A 14,771-nucleotide genomic window follows, 5' to 3' on the forward strand; every position below is an offset into this window, starting at 1 on the left:
CTGTGCAGCAGATAGTAAGATAGCAGTGCTAAATACAAGTGGTGAGCATCAGATTGAAAAGAGTATTGTACATTGTGCAGCAGATAGTGACATAGCAGTGCTAAATACAAGTGGTGAGCATCATACTGGAGAGAGTATTGCACCTTGTGCAGCAGATAGGGACATAGCAGTGCTAAATACATGTGGTGAGCAGCAGATTGTAGAGAGTATTGTACATTGTGCAGCACATAGACAAACTGGAGAGAGTATTGTACCTTGTGCAGCAGATAGTGACATAACAGTGCTAAATACAAGTGGTGAGCATCACACTGGAGAGAGTATTGTACCTTGTGCAGCAGATAGTGACATAGCAGTGCTAAATACATGTGGTGAGCAACAGATTGTAGAGATTATTGTACATCGTGCAGCAGATAGTAACATAGAAGTGCTAAATACATGTGGCGAGAATCAGATTGAAGAGAGTATTGTACCTTCTGCAGCAGATAGTGACATAGCAGTGCTAAATACATGTGGTGAGCATCACACTGGAGAGAATATTGTACCTTCTGCAGCAGATAGTGACATAGCAGTGCTAAATACATGTGGTGAGCATCACACTGGAGAGAGTATTGTACCCTGTGCAGCAGATAGTGACATATCAGTGCTAAATACAAGTGGTGAGCATCACACTGGGGAGAGTATTGTACCTTCTGCAGCAGATAGTGACATATCAGTGCTAAATACAAGTGGTGAGCATCACACTGGAGAGAGTATTGTACCTTGTGCAGCAGATAGTGACATAGCAGTGCTAAATACAAGTGGTGAGCATCAGATTGAAAAGAGTATTGCACCTTCTGCAGCAGATAGTGACATAGCAGTGCTAAATACAAGTGGTGGGCATCAGATTGAAGAGAGTATTGTATCTTGTGCAGCATATAGTGACATAGCAGTGCTAAATATATGTGGTGAGCATCAAACTGGAGATACATGTGGTGATGCTCACCACATTTATTTAGCATGCTAATTATACCACCAGCCCTGCCCCTGACTACTTTACTTGACCCTTGTCTGACTCTACAGGCCTCTTTGAGCTCTGCCTCTGCTCTGACTGTCCTCCAGGCTCCGCTGACCGCTCCTCGGTCCCACCGTACTACTCCCCAGAGTCCCAGTCCTCTAGGCTCTCCCTACAGTCTGAACACTATCACTCCATCTCCCAGTGCTCCCACACAGGGACCTGCCGACCCACAACAACAAGTCACAAGAAGTCATAGTCAAGTGTCACAGTTTCAGACACCACCACTTACTGATAGACTGTCAACAACTTACTAATGCCTAGATTACGAGTCTTGCGTTAGGGTTAAAAAGCAGCGTTAAGGGGTCCTAACGCTGCTTTTTAACGCCCACTGGTATTACGAGTCAGGCCAGAGGCGTAACTAGAAACCGCAGGGCCCCAGTGCAAGAATCCATGAAGGCCCCCCCCCCAAAAAAAAAAACCATGATTTTGATACATTTACTCCCCCCAACAAAAACTTATGGCAGTCTAGGGATGAGTCCTGTCATGAACAGGGCTAGACCAGGCATTTTAATACAAAGCAGCCCACTAGGGTTTCTACCTTTAGTTCAGGTCAAACCCTAAATATTTTGCGCCACACACAGCGCAGCAAATAATGTTTTGCAGAGTACACACTATGCATTAATAACATTAAACAGCTAAATAATTTTGACTATAGAAAGAGTATATTTATGCTTTGAAGAACTGCCTGTAGATAGACAAATATTGCTACCTATAATGTGTATAATGTGTGCATCTACACACAAAGATAATAGTGTCTAAGAAAAATAAGCAGCTCAGAGCATATACATCATCTAATGCACATATGCTTTGTGAGACTTGTTGGAGAGAGCTCACAGCTTGCAAATTCCTCCCAATTCACAGTCTATACCAAACACAAACTACTTGAAGCAAAATGAAATTCAAAGGTTTTCTTTTATATTTTCAGATAGATAAATCAATTTTAAACAATTTTTCAGTTTGCTTCTATTATCTAATTTGCTTAATTCTCGTGGTATCCTTTTTTGAAGAAACAGTAATGCACAAGGGTGAGCCAATAATATGAGGTATATATGTGCAGCCACCAATAATTAGCGACTGAGCCTACCTAGGTATGCTTTTCTACAAAGAATACCAAGAGAACAAAACAAATTAGATAATAGAAGTAAATTAGAAAGTTGTTTAAAATCACATGCTCTCTCTGAATCATTCTAGTCCCTTTGAGCCATGCTGCAAGGTGCCACACACATAAAACAGTGATTAAATAAAATGAATAGTTGTTTACTAACATACATTTCTTGAACTCAATTTTAGGTACCATAGAAAAAACATTGCAAGCAGAAGCATTAATGCCATGTTTACTCTAGACAGACTGTTCACAACAGCTATGGGGGATAAATGGTCACCTTGCAGGAGTTTAGAAAGCGTTCAGGGTGTCCAAGCATAACATTATCTCAATCTGATAGATGGGGTATAGAGCAAGGCTTGACAAATGTGTCTAAAATGTAAGAGATAGTAATTTTCTGGGCAGCCATATTATTATCTACCTAATAAATACACATGTGTATATATCTATCTTTATCTTTATATATATATATATACACACACACACACATACATACATACATACACACACATGCACACAGAGCAGCACTCTCTGGATTTAACACACCATTAAGGCTTGAATGTGACATTTTTAGATACTCACACCTTCCTCAGACAGTCACATTAAAGGCATAATATTGTGTTAAATCCAAAGTCTGGTCCTTTTCTTCTATATATAGTTCCAGTCCAGCACCCAGTGACTTGAGTTTTAACTTTTGTTGGAGAATTCCTGCTGGAGAAATTTATATATATTTATTTTAGCAAGGGGAAAATAGTAATAGTGAAAACCCTTGGCTGACTGTGAAATACTATTTTCTATAAATCAGAGAATCAGAGTTCCTCACCTATCCCTTTTTTTGCCAATACTAACATTTCAAAGGGTTTAAGTAATACATCTTGCTGAAGTTGCTTTTTAAACCTAAGCTACATTTGGTTTATGTAAATTATATGTAAATATTGTAAAATAGATTAGGTCCTATATTTTTTTTACTAAAAATCCATAAGCATAAATTATATGTTAAACTGGGCTGTGCAGGGGAGGGGGGGGGGCAAGTACATAACAAGTTGGGGTATAAAACTATAAAAGTAACCTATTTCTGTAACAATAAAGAGTTAATCCTTATGCTGCATATACTAATACAGCAGGCCTCACTCATCTCCAATACACTGAAAACGAAAAAGGGAAGAATTAGAAAAAAAACTGCTATGAGGGAGGAATGCTTGGTGCACATCAAAGAAACAGATTTCCATTAGCAATAAACTGCCCTTTGCACCTCTCTTACCATTAATAATTGTTGCTATCTGGCTGGAGAATCAGACTAAACTGTGCTCTGGCTGAAGTAGTGAGACGTTGATCAGCACCGCACTCGGGAAGGGAGAGAGGGAGGGGAAGGGAGAGGGAAGTGACTGCCAGAATGCAGATCGTGCTAAGAAAGTACAGCAGTGGAACCGTGAGGGAAGAGGAAAAAAAAAAAAAAGAGTTTCATTCACTACACACATTTTTTTAATTCCTCTGCGTAATGCAGAATATTGCAGAAGCTGTCGCTCCCTTTGCCTTCCCCGACAGCGACACTGATAATTATTTCTCCATACATGCTGGCAGGGGGCCCTCCCCTACAAGTTCACAGCCCCGCACTAGAGAATCTGAGTGTGAATGCTTACCTCACTCTCCTATCGCTGCCCTCTTCGCTCAGCTGCCAGAAAGCCTGCCTCTGTCTGCGCCCACTCAGTCTCAGAGTCAGACCAGTCAGTAGTCAGGGATCACGATGGAACTAAGTTCCAGGCGGCCAATGCAATGCCAGGTAAACATTGTTACCCCTAGTCACTAAACAGTCTGAATTGTTACGTGCACAGGCAGGTAAAAAATATATATTGATTTTTTTTTTAATAAAAGTTAAAAAAAAAACATAATTTATGCTTACCTGATAAATTTATTTCTCTTGTAGTGTATCCAGTCCACGGATCATCCATTACTTATGGGATATTAACTCCTCCCCAACAGGAAGTGCAAGAGGATTCACCCAGCAGAGCTGCTATATAGCTCCTCCCCTAACTGCCATTACCAGTCATTCGACCGAAAACATGCAGAGAAAGGAAAACCATAGGGTGCAGTGGTGACTGTAGTTTAATGGAAAAATTACCTGCCTTAAAGTGACAGGGCGGGCCGTGGACTGGATACACTACAAGAGAAATAAATTTATCAGGTAAGCATAAATTATGTTTTCTCTTGTTAAGTGTATCCAGTCCACGGATCATCCATTACTTATGGGATACCAATACCAAAGCTAAAGTACACGGATGACGGGAGGGACAGGCAGGCTCTTTATACGGAAGGAACCACTGCCTGAAGAACCTTTCTCCCAAAAACAGCCTCCGAAGAAGCAAAAGTGTCAAATTTGTAAAATTTGGAAAAAGTATGAAGAGAAGACCAAGTTGCAGCCTTGCAAATCTGTTCAACAGAAGCCTCATTCTTAAAGGCCCAAATGGAAGCCACAGCTCTAGTAGAATGTGCTGTAATTCTTTCAGGAGGCTGCTGTCCAGCAGTCTCATAGGCTAACCATATTATGCTACGAAGCCAAAAGGAGAGAGAGGTAGCCGAAGCTTTTTGACCTCTCCTCTGACCAGAATAAACGACAAACAGGGAAGACGTTTGTCGAAAATCCTTAGTTGCCTGTAGATAAAATTTCAGGGCACGGACTACATCTAGATTGTGTAGCAGACGTTCCTTTTTCGAAGAAGGATTAGGACACAAAGATGGAACCACAATCTCTTGATTGATATTCCTGTTAGTGACCACCTTAGGTAGGAACCCAGGTTTAGTACGCAGAACTACCTTGTCTGAATGAAAAATCAGATAAGGAGAATCACAATGTAAGGCAGATAACTCAGAGACTCTTCGAGCCGAGGAAATCGCCATTAAAAACAGAACTTTCCAAGATAACAACTTGATATCAATGGAATGAAGGGGTTCAAACGGAACCCCCTGTAAAACATTAAGAACTAAGTTCAAACTCCATGGTGGAGCAACAGTTTTAAACACAGGCTTGATCCTAGCTAAAGCCTGACAAAAAGCTTGAACGTCCGGAACTTCTGACAGACGTTTGTGTAAAAGAATGGACAGAGCTGAAATCTGTCCCTTTAAGGAACTAGCGGATAAACCCTTTTCTAAACCTTCTTGTAGAAAAGACAATATCCTCGGAATCCTAACCTTACTCCATGAGTAACTCTTGGATTCGCACCAATATAAGTATTTGCGCCATATCTTATGGTAAATCTTTCTGGTAACAGGCTTCCTAGCCTGTATTAAGGTATCAATAACTGACTCAGAAAAACCACGTTTTGATAAAATCAAGCGTTCAATTTCCAAGCAGTCAGCTTCAGAGAAATTAGATTTTGATGTTTGAAGGGACCCTGGATCAGAAGGTCCTGTTTCAGAGGTAGCGACCAAGGTGGACAGGATGACATGTCCACTAGATCTGCATACCAAGTCCTGCGTGGCCATGCAGGCGCTATTAGAATCACTGATGCTCTCTCCTGTTTGATTCTGGCAATCAATCGAGGAAGCATCGGGAAGGGTGGAAACACATAAGCCATCCCGAAGGTCCAAGGTGCTGTCAAAGCATCTATCAGAACCGCTCCCGGATCCCTGGATCTGGACCCGTAACGAGGAAGCTTGGCGTTCTGTCGAGACGCCATGAGATCTATCTCTGGTTTGCCCCAACGTCGAAGTATTTGGGCAAAGACCTCCGGATGAAGTTCCCACTCCCCCGGATGAAAAGTCTGACGACTTAAGAAATCCGCCTCCCAGTTCTCCACTCCCGGGATGTGGATTGCTGACAGGTGGCAAGAGTGAGACTCTGCCCAGCGAATTATCTTTTATACTTCCATCATTGCTAGGGAGCTTCTTGTCCCTCCCTGATGGTTGATGTAAGCTACAGTCGTGATGTTGTCCGACTGAAACCTGATGAACCCCCGAGTTGTTAACTGGGGCCAAGCCAGAAGGGCATTGAGAACTGCTCTCAATTCCAGAATGTTTATTGGTAGGAGACTATCCTCCTGATTCCATTGTCCCTGAGCCTTCAGAGAATTCCAGACAGCGCTCCAACCTAGTAGGCTGGCGTCTGTTGTTACAATTGTCCAGTCCGGCCTGCTGAATGGCATCCCCCTGGACAGATGTGGCCGAGAAAGCCACCATAGAAGAGAATTTCTGGTCTCTTGATCCAGATTCAGAGTAGGGGACAAGTCTGAGTAATCCCCATTCCACTGACTTAGCATGCACAATTGCAGCGGTCTGAGATGTAGGCGTGCAAAGGGTACTATGTCCATTGCTGCTACCATTAAGCCGATCACCTCCATGCATTGAGCTACTGACGGGTGTTGAATGGAATGAAGGACACGGCATGCATTTTGAAGCTTTGTTAACCTGTCTTCTGTCAGGTAAATCTTCATTTCTACAGAATCTATAAGAGTCCCCAAGAAGGGAACTCTTGTGAGTGGAAAGAGAGAACTCTTCTTTTCGTTCACCTTCCATCCATGCGACCTTAGAAATGCCAGTACTAACTCTGTATGAGACTTGGCAGTTTGAAAGCTTGAAGCTTGTATCAGAATGTCGTCTAGGTACGGAGCTACCGCAATTCCTCGCGGTCTTAGTACCGCCAGAAGAGCACCCAGAACCTTTGTGAAGATTCTCGGAGCCGTAGCCAATCCGAATGGAAGAGCTACAAACTGGTAATGCCTGTCTAGAAAGGCAAACCTTAGATACCGGTAATGATCTTTGTGAATCGGTATGTGAAGGTAAGCATCCTTTAAATCCACTGTGGTCATGTACTGACCCTTTTGGATCATGGGTAAAATTGTCCGAATAGTCTCCATTTTGAACGATGGAACTCTTAGGAATTTGTTTAGGATCTTTAAATCCAGGATTGGCCTGAAAGTTCCCTCTTTTTTGGGAACCACAAACAGATTTGAGTAAAACCCTTGTCCCTGTTCCGACCGTGGAACTGGATGGATTACTCCCATTAATAAAAGCTCTTGTACGCAGCGTAGAAACGCCTCTTTCTTTATTTGGTTTGTTGACAACCTTGACAGATGAAATCTCTCTCTTGGGGGAGAGTATTTGAAGTCCAGAAGGTATCCCTGAGATATTATCTCTAGCGCCCAGGGATCCTGGACATCTCTTGCCCAAGCCTGGGCGAAGAGAGAAAGTCTGCCCCCCACTAGATCCGTTCCCGGATCGGGGGCCCTCAATTCATGCTGTTTTAGGGGCACCAGCAAGTTTCCTGGCCTGCTTGCCCTTGTTCCAGGACTGGTTAGGTCTCCAGCCTTGTCTGTAGCGAGCAACAGATCCTTCTTGTTTTGGAGCAGAGGAAGTTGATGCTGCTCCTGCTTTGAAATTCTGAAAGGAACGAAAATTAGATTGTCTAGCCTTAGGTTTGGCTCTGTCTTGAGGCAGGGCATGGCCTTTACCTCCTGTAATGTCAGCGATAATTTCTTTCAATCCGGGCCCGAATAAGGTCTGCCCTTTGAAAGGTATATTAAGAAATTTAGACTTAGAAGTAACGTCAGCTGACCAGGATTTTAGCCACAGTGCTCTGCGCGCCTGAATCCGGAATTCTTAGCCGTAAGCTTAGTTAAATGTACTACGGCATCTGAAATAAATGAGTTAGCTAACTTAAGAGCTTTAAGCCTGTGTGTAATCTCATCTAATGGAGCTGATTCAAGTGTCCCTTCCAGAGACTCAAACCAAAATGCTGCTGCAGCCGTGACAGGCGCAATGCATGCAAGGGGTTGCAATATAAAACCTTGTTGAACAAACATTTTCTTAAGGTAACCCTCTAACTTTTTATCCATTGGATCTGAAAAGGCACAGCTATCCTCCACCGGGATAGTGGTACGCTTAGCTAAAGTAGAAACTGCTCCCTCCACCTTAGGGATCGTTTGCCATAAGTCCCGTGTGGTGGTGTCTATTGGAAACATCTTTCTAAATATCGGAGGGGGTGAGAACGGCACACCGGGTCTATCCCACTCCTTAGTAACAATTTCAGTAAGTCTCTTAGGTATAGGAAAAACGTCAGTACTCGACGGTACCGCAAAATATTTAAAATTTGAAATATCTGAATCCAATCTGTTTGGATCAGAACCGTCAGCCGCAGAATGAAACTCTCCGTCCTCATGTTCTGCAAGTTGTGACGCAGTATCTGACATGGCCCTAACATTATCAGCGCACTCTGTTCTCACCCCAGAGTGATCACGCTTACCTCTTAGTTCTGGTAATTTAGCCAAAACTTCAGTCATAACAGTAGCCATATCCTGTAATGTGATTTGTAATGGCCGCCCAGATGTACTCGGCGCCACAATATCACGCACCCCCTGAGCGGGAGATGCAGGTACTGACACGTGAGGCGAGTTAGTCGGCATAACTCTCCCCTCGTTGTTTGGTGAAATGTGTTCAATTTGTACAGATTGACTTTTATTTAAAGTAGCATCAATACAGTTAGTACATAAATTTCTATTGGGCTCCACTTTGGCATTAGCACATATAGCACAGATGTCTTCCTCTGAATCAGACATGTTTAACACACTAGCAAATAAACTAGCAACTTGGAAATACTTTTCAAGTAATTTACTATAATATGAAAACGTACTGTGCCTATAAGAAGCACAGAAAGAGTTATGACAGTTGAAAGTTAATAAACTGAAAGGTTATAGCATCAAATCTTTGTAAAAAACACAATTTTAGCAAAGGCTTGTTCCCATTAGCGAAGGATAACTAACCCTGATAGCAGAAAAAAAAGTTACAGAAATAAACGTTTTTTTATCACAGTCAACTACAATCTCACAGCTCTGCTGTGAATGATTACCTCCCTCAAAACAAGTTTTGAAGACCCCTGAGTTCTGTAGAGATGAACCGGATCATGCAGGAAATACAATGAGCTTCTGACTGAATTTTTTGACCTCCCCCTCACACACAACAGTGAGAGAGATCAGTAAACTGTCATAAATTAAATAAAACAACTGCCAAGTGGAAAAAATAATGCCCAAAACATTTTATTCACCCAGTACCTCAGAAAATGAAACGATTTTACATGCCAGCAAAAAACGTTTAACATAAATTAAGTGTTATTAAAGAGCCTGTTGCCAGTCCCTGCAAATTAGGCTAAAGTCTTATGCACACAGTATAATTCCAGTGAAGTGCCATTCCCCAGAATACTGAAGTGTAAAATATACATACATGACAGCCTGATACCAGTTGCTGCTACTGCATTTAAGGCTGAGTTTACATTATATTGGTATGGCAGAATTTTCTCATCAATTCCATTGTCAGAAAATAATAAGCTGCTACATACCTCTTTGCAGATTAATCTGCCCGCTGTCCCCTGATCTGAAGTTTACCTCTCCTCAGATGGCCGAGAAACAGCAATATGATCTTAACTACGCCGGCTAAAATCATAGTAAAAACTCAGGTAGATTCTTCTTCAAATTCTACCAGAGAAGGAATAACACACTCCGGTGCTATTATAAAATAACAAACTTTTGATTGAAGGTATAAAACTAAATATAATCACCATAGTCCTCTCACACATCCTATCTAGTCGTTGGGTGCAAGAGAATGACTGGTAATGGCAGTTAGGGGAGGAGCTATATAGCAGCTCTGCTGGGTGAATCCTCTTGCACTTCCTGTTGGGGAGGAGTTAATATCCCATAAGTAATGGATGATCCGTGGACTGGATACACTTAACAAGAGAAAATATATTTTGGTGAAGCTGGCCGGCCCCCCATTAAGGGGGACCTCACAGGCCCGGTCGCAATCGCGCCTGCTGCACCCCTGTAGTTCCGCCCCTGAGTCAGGCAGGTACAGGTGTACCGCTCACTTTTTTTCCGCGATTTTAGCATACCGCAAATCCCCTTACGTCAATTGCGTATCCTATCTTTTTAATGGGATTTGCCTAACGCCGGTATTACAATTGCTTTAAAAAGTGAGCGGTACAGCCTCTACCTCCAAGACTCCTACCGCATTTTAAAGTCAGTAGTTAAGAGTTTTATGGGCTAACCCCGTAAAATAAAACTCCTAAGTAAAGTGCTATAAAGTACACTAACACCCATAAACTACCTATTAACCCCTAAACCGAGGCCCCCCACATCGCAAACACTATAATAAAATGATTTAACCCCTAATCTGCCGACCGTACATCGGCGCCACTGTTATAAATGTATTAACCACTAAACCGCCGCACTCCCACCTCGCAAACACTAGTTAAATTTTATTAACCCCTAATCTGCCCCCCCAACATCGCCGCAACTATATTAAATTTATTAACCCCTAATCTGCCGCCGCCAACGTCGCCGCCACTATAATAAATTTATTAACCCCTAAACCTAAGTCTAACCCTAACCCCCCCATAACTTAAATATAATTTAAATACATCTAAATAAATTATTCCTATTTAAAACTAAATACTTACCTATAAAATAAACCCTAAGATAGCTACAATATAACTAATAGTTACATTGTAGCTATCTCATGGTTTATTTTTATTTTACAGGCAACTTTGTATTTATTTTAACTAGGTACAATAGTTATTAAATAGTTATTAACTATTTAATAACTACCTAGCTAAAATAAGTACAAATTTACCTGTAAAATAAACCCTAACCTAAGTTACAATTACACCTAACACTACACTATCATTAAATTAATTACATAAAATACCTACAATTAATTACAATTAAATTAAATAAACTAAATTACGAAAAACAACAAACACTAAATTACAGAAAATAAAAAAGAAATTGCAGATATTTAAAACTAATTACACCTAATCTAATCCCCCTAACAAAATAAAAAAGCCCTCCCAAAATAAAAAAAATCCCTACCCTATTCTAAATTACAAATAGCCCTTAAATGGGCCTTTTGCGGGGCATTGCCCCAAAGTAATTAGCTCTTTTACCTGTAAAAAAAAATACAATCACCTTCCCAACATTAAAACCCACCACCCACACACCCAACCCTACTCTAAAACCCACCCAATCCCCCCTTAATAAAACCTAACACTAACCCCCTGAAGATCACCCTACCTTGAGATGTCTTCACCCAGCCGGGCACAAGTGGACCTCCAGACCGTCAGAAGTCTTCATCTGATCCGGCCAGAAGAGGACATCCAGACCAGCAGAAGTCTTAATCCAGGCGGCATCTTCTATCTTCTTCCATCCGGAGCGAGTCCATCTTGAAGACATCCGACGCGGAGCATCTTCTTCCATCCGACGGCGACTGAAGAATGAAGGTTCATTTAAGTGACGTCATCCAAGATGGCATCCCTTCAATTCCAATTGGCTGATAGAATCCTATCAGCCAATCAGAATTAAGGTAGGAAAAATTCTATTGGCTGATGCAATCAGTCACCGTCAGATGGAAGAGGATGCTCTGCGTCGGATGTCTTCAAGATGGACCCGCTCCGCTCCGGATGGAAGAAGATAGAAGATGCCTCCTGGATGAAGACTTCTGCTGGTCTGGATGTCCTCTTCTGGCCGGATCGGATGAAGACTTCTGCTGGTCTGGAGGTCCACTTGTGCCCGGCTGTGTGAAGACGGCTCAAGGTAGGGTGATCTTCAGGGGGTTAGTGTTAGGTTTTATTAAGGGGGGATTGGGTGGGTTTTAGAGTAGGGTTGGGTGTGTGGGTGGTGGGTTATAATGTTGGGGGGGAATTGTATTTTTTTTCAGGTAAAAGAGCTGATTACTTTGGGGCAATGCCCCACAAAAGGCCCTTTTAAGGGCTATATGTAATTTAGTATAGTGTAGGGATTTTTTTTTATTTTGGGGGGCTTTTTTATTTTGTTAGGGGGATTAGATTAGGTGTAATTAGTTTAAAATATCTGTAATTTCTTTTTTTTTTTGTAATTTAGTGTTTGTTGTTTTTCATAATTTAGTTTATTTAATTTAATTGTAATTAATTGTAGGTATTTTATGTAATTAATTTAAGGATAGTGTAGTGTTAGGTTTAATTGTAACTTAGGTTAGGGTTTATTTTACAGGTAAATTTGTACTTATTTTAGCTAGGTAGTTATTAAATAGTTAATAACTATTTAATAACTATTGTACCTAGTTAAAATAAATACAAAGTTGCCTGTAAAATAAAAATAAATCCTGAGATAGCTACAATGTAATTATTAGTTATATTGTAGCTATCTTAGGGTTTATTTTACAGGTAAGTATTTTGTTTTAAATAGGAATCATTTATTTAGATGTATTTAAATTATATTTAAGTTAGGGGGGGTTAGGGTTAGACTTAGGTTTAGGGGTTAATACATTTATTATAGTGGCGGCGACGTTGGGGGGGCAGATTAGGGGTTAATAAATATAATGTAGGGTTCGGCGATGTTGGGGGCAGTAGATTAGGGGTTCATAGGTATAATGTAGGTGGCGGCAGTGTCCGGAGCGGCAGATTAGGGGTTAATAATATAATGCAGGTGGCGATGATGTCGGGTACGGCAGATTAGGGGTTAATAAGTGTAAGATTAGGGGTGTTTAGACTCGGGTTCATGTTAGGGTGTTAGGAGCAGACGTAAAAAGTATTTCCCCATAGGAAACAATGGGGCTGCGTTAGGAGCTGAACGCTGCTTTTTTGCAGGTTTTTTTTCAGCCTGCTCAGCCCCATTGTTTCCTATGGGGAAATCGTGCACAAGCACGTTCAGCCAGCTTACCGCTGACTTAAGCAACGCTGGTATTGAGGTGAGATGTGGAGCTAAATTTTGCTCAACGCTCACTTTTCTGAGGCTAATGCCAGGTTGCAGAAAACTCGTAATACCAGCGTTGTCTTAAGTGAGCGGTGAGGAAAAAAGGAGCGTTAGCACCGCACACCATTACCGACAAAAACTCGTAATCTATCCGTAAGTATAGTAAAGGGCCAAGGCACTGACTCTCAGTCTCTCCCTCCCACTCTGTTTCATTCTGTGACTGACTCTGCATGCCGCCGCACTGCACTGCTACTAGTTGCTGTCACCTGTCTGTGCCATGTGTCTCCTTCACTGTGTATCTCATGGCCTCCCCTGCCTGTCTGCCTCCTAAAAATCATGGCAAAAAAAAAAAATGGCACAAAAAAAGGTCAGAATATTTTTTTTTTAACTGCTGCGGCAGGGCCCCCTAACTGCGCCTTGCCCAAAGGCCAGCCCTGTATATACTATGGCTGTTGTCTTACATATATCAGACAATGTAAAAACATATCTTTTATCTCGTATACAATATGTCCCATTGTAGTGATTTTACTGGGTGCAATTTTCTTAGACACACGCACAGGTTTCAGGTTAGGGATATTATTAGCATTATCGCTTTAGCTACGCTCACTTAAGAAACAATAGGTATTGAAAAGTTTTATTCTATTGTATCAATGTGGATACTATGTTTTTGTTGTTGCACAGTTTGTAATACCTGGATATCACCATGGCAACCATTTTGGCGGATTTCTGTGTTGGGGGAGGGATTAGATTTGGTTTAAATGATTATTTGTTCTTTTCACTCTTGTTGGTCTGATAAAATTGTGTTGTACACTTGATAAGACCAGAGAGTGCTTCGTCCTTCAGATCTACAGTATATATATATATATATATATATATATATATATATATATATACAGTATATATATATATATATATATATATATAACAATAAAAGAGCAAAGGTACAGCACTGTAAAGCCAATTCAAATCCAACTTGCCTATTGTCCTGCAGACCCTAGGGTATAGATAAAGCAAGAAGAGTATTCCCAGCACTGTTTCTTTAGGATAACATCCTTTATTGACATTTCAAAGAATAAAACGACAGCTATGTTTCGGGCCTAAATAGCCCTAACTCATGCATGAGTAAGGGCTATGTAGGCCCGAAACGTAGCTGTTGTTTTAGTCTTTGAAACTTCAATCAAGGATGTTATCCTAAAGAAACAGTGCTGGGAATACTCTTTTTGCTTAATATTTTTATATATATATATATATATATATATATATATATTTACGTATACATATTTAGACATGTATATATACAGTATGTATCTCAATGTTTTATTTTTTACTCCTGAGATCTTATATCTTTGAGCCCTTATAACTTATGTTTGGAATATTTGTTTTTAATATATTTTATTAGATGGTATTCTTTTTATATATATATATATATATATATATTCGTGTGACTGTACTTTGTAATGTATTTTTTGTGTGTTTTGTGACACTTTTTTGTTTCGTGAAACAGTTAACCACAGCTCTGAGGATGCGCTAACCCGACGGGGTGTTAACTTTAATTGAGCTCAAGCGGTCACATGTACTTTCAACTTGTAATACAAGCAATAAACCTGATGCATGCAAACACCCATAATAAACCCTTATCACTTGTGCACAAACAGCGCTCAGCTCGTAATCTGGCCCAATGAATTTGGGAAAATACAGAGCATAATAAAAACCCTCAAAAAAGTCCAATAAAATATAGTGCAATATAAATAATTTATTAAAAGGAAAATCCTCGGGCAACACTTTTTAATGGTCCTGGTAATTTCTTATAGCTGAAAGTAAAGATAGCAAAGAGTCGTGTCTTGTCTTTACTTTCATTCCGTAGAAAGGCAGCATACCTAAAACGTAGACATATTTATTTCACAAC

At 40.7% G+C, this 14,771-nt stretch overlaps 1 protein-coding gene across 1 annotated transcript in view; it reads left to right on the plus strand.

The window, feature by feature from the left end:
- The window catches only part of LOC128647389 (complement C3), a 572,326-nt gene that overhangs the window by 368,723 nt on the left and 188,832 nt on the right, over nucleotides 1-14,771 (plus strand). The gene's annotated exons all lie outside the window — the stretch shown is intronic.

The sequence above is a fragment of the Bombina bombina genome, chromosome 2 (assembly GCF_027579735.1).
Source record: "Bombina bombina isolate aBomBom1 chromosome 2, aBomBom1.pri, whole genome shotgun sequence".
Taxonomy (NCBI): domain Eukaryota; kingdom Metazoa; phylum Chordata; class Amphibia; order Anura; family Bombinatoridae; genus Bombina; species Bombina bombina.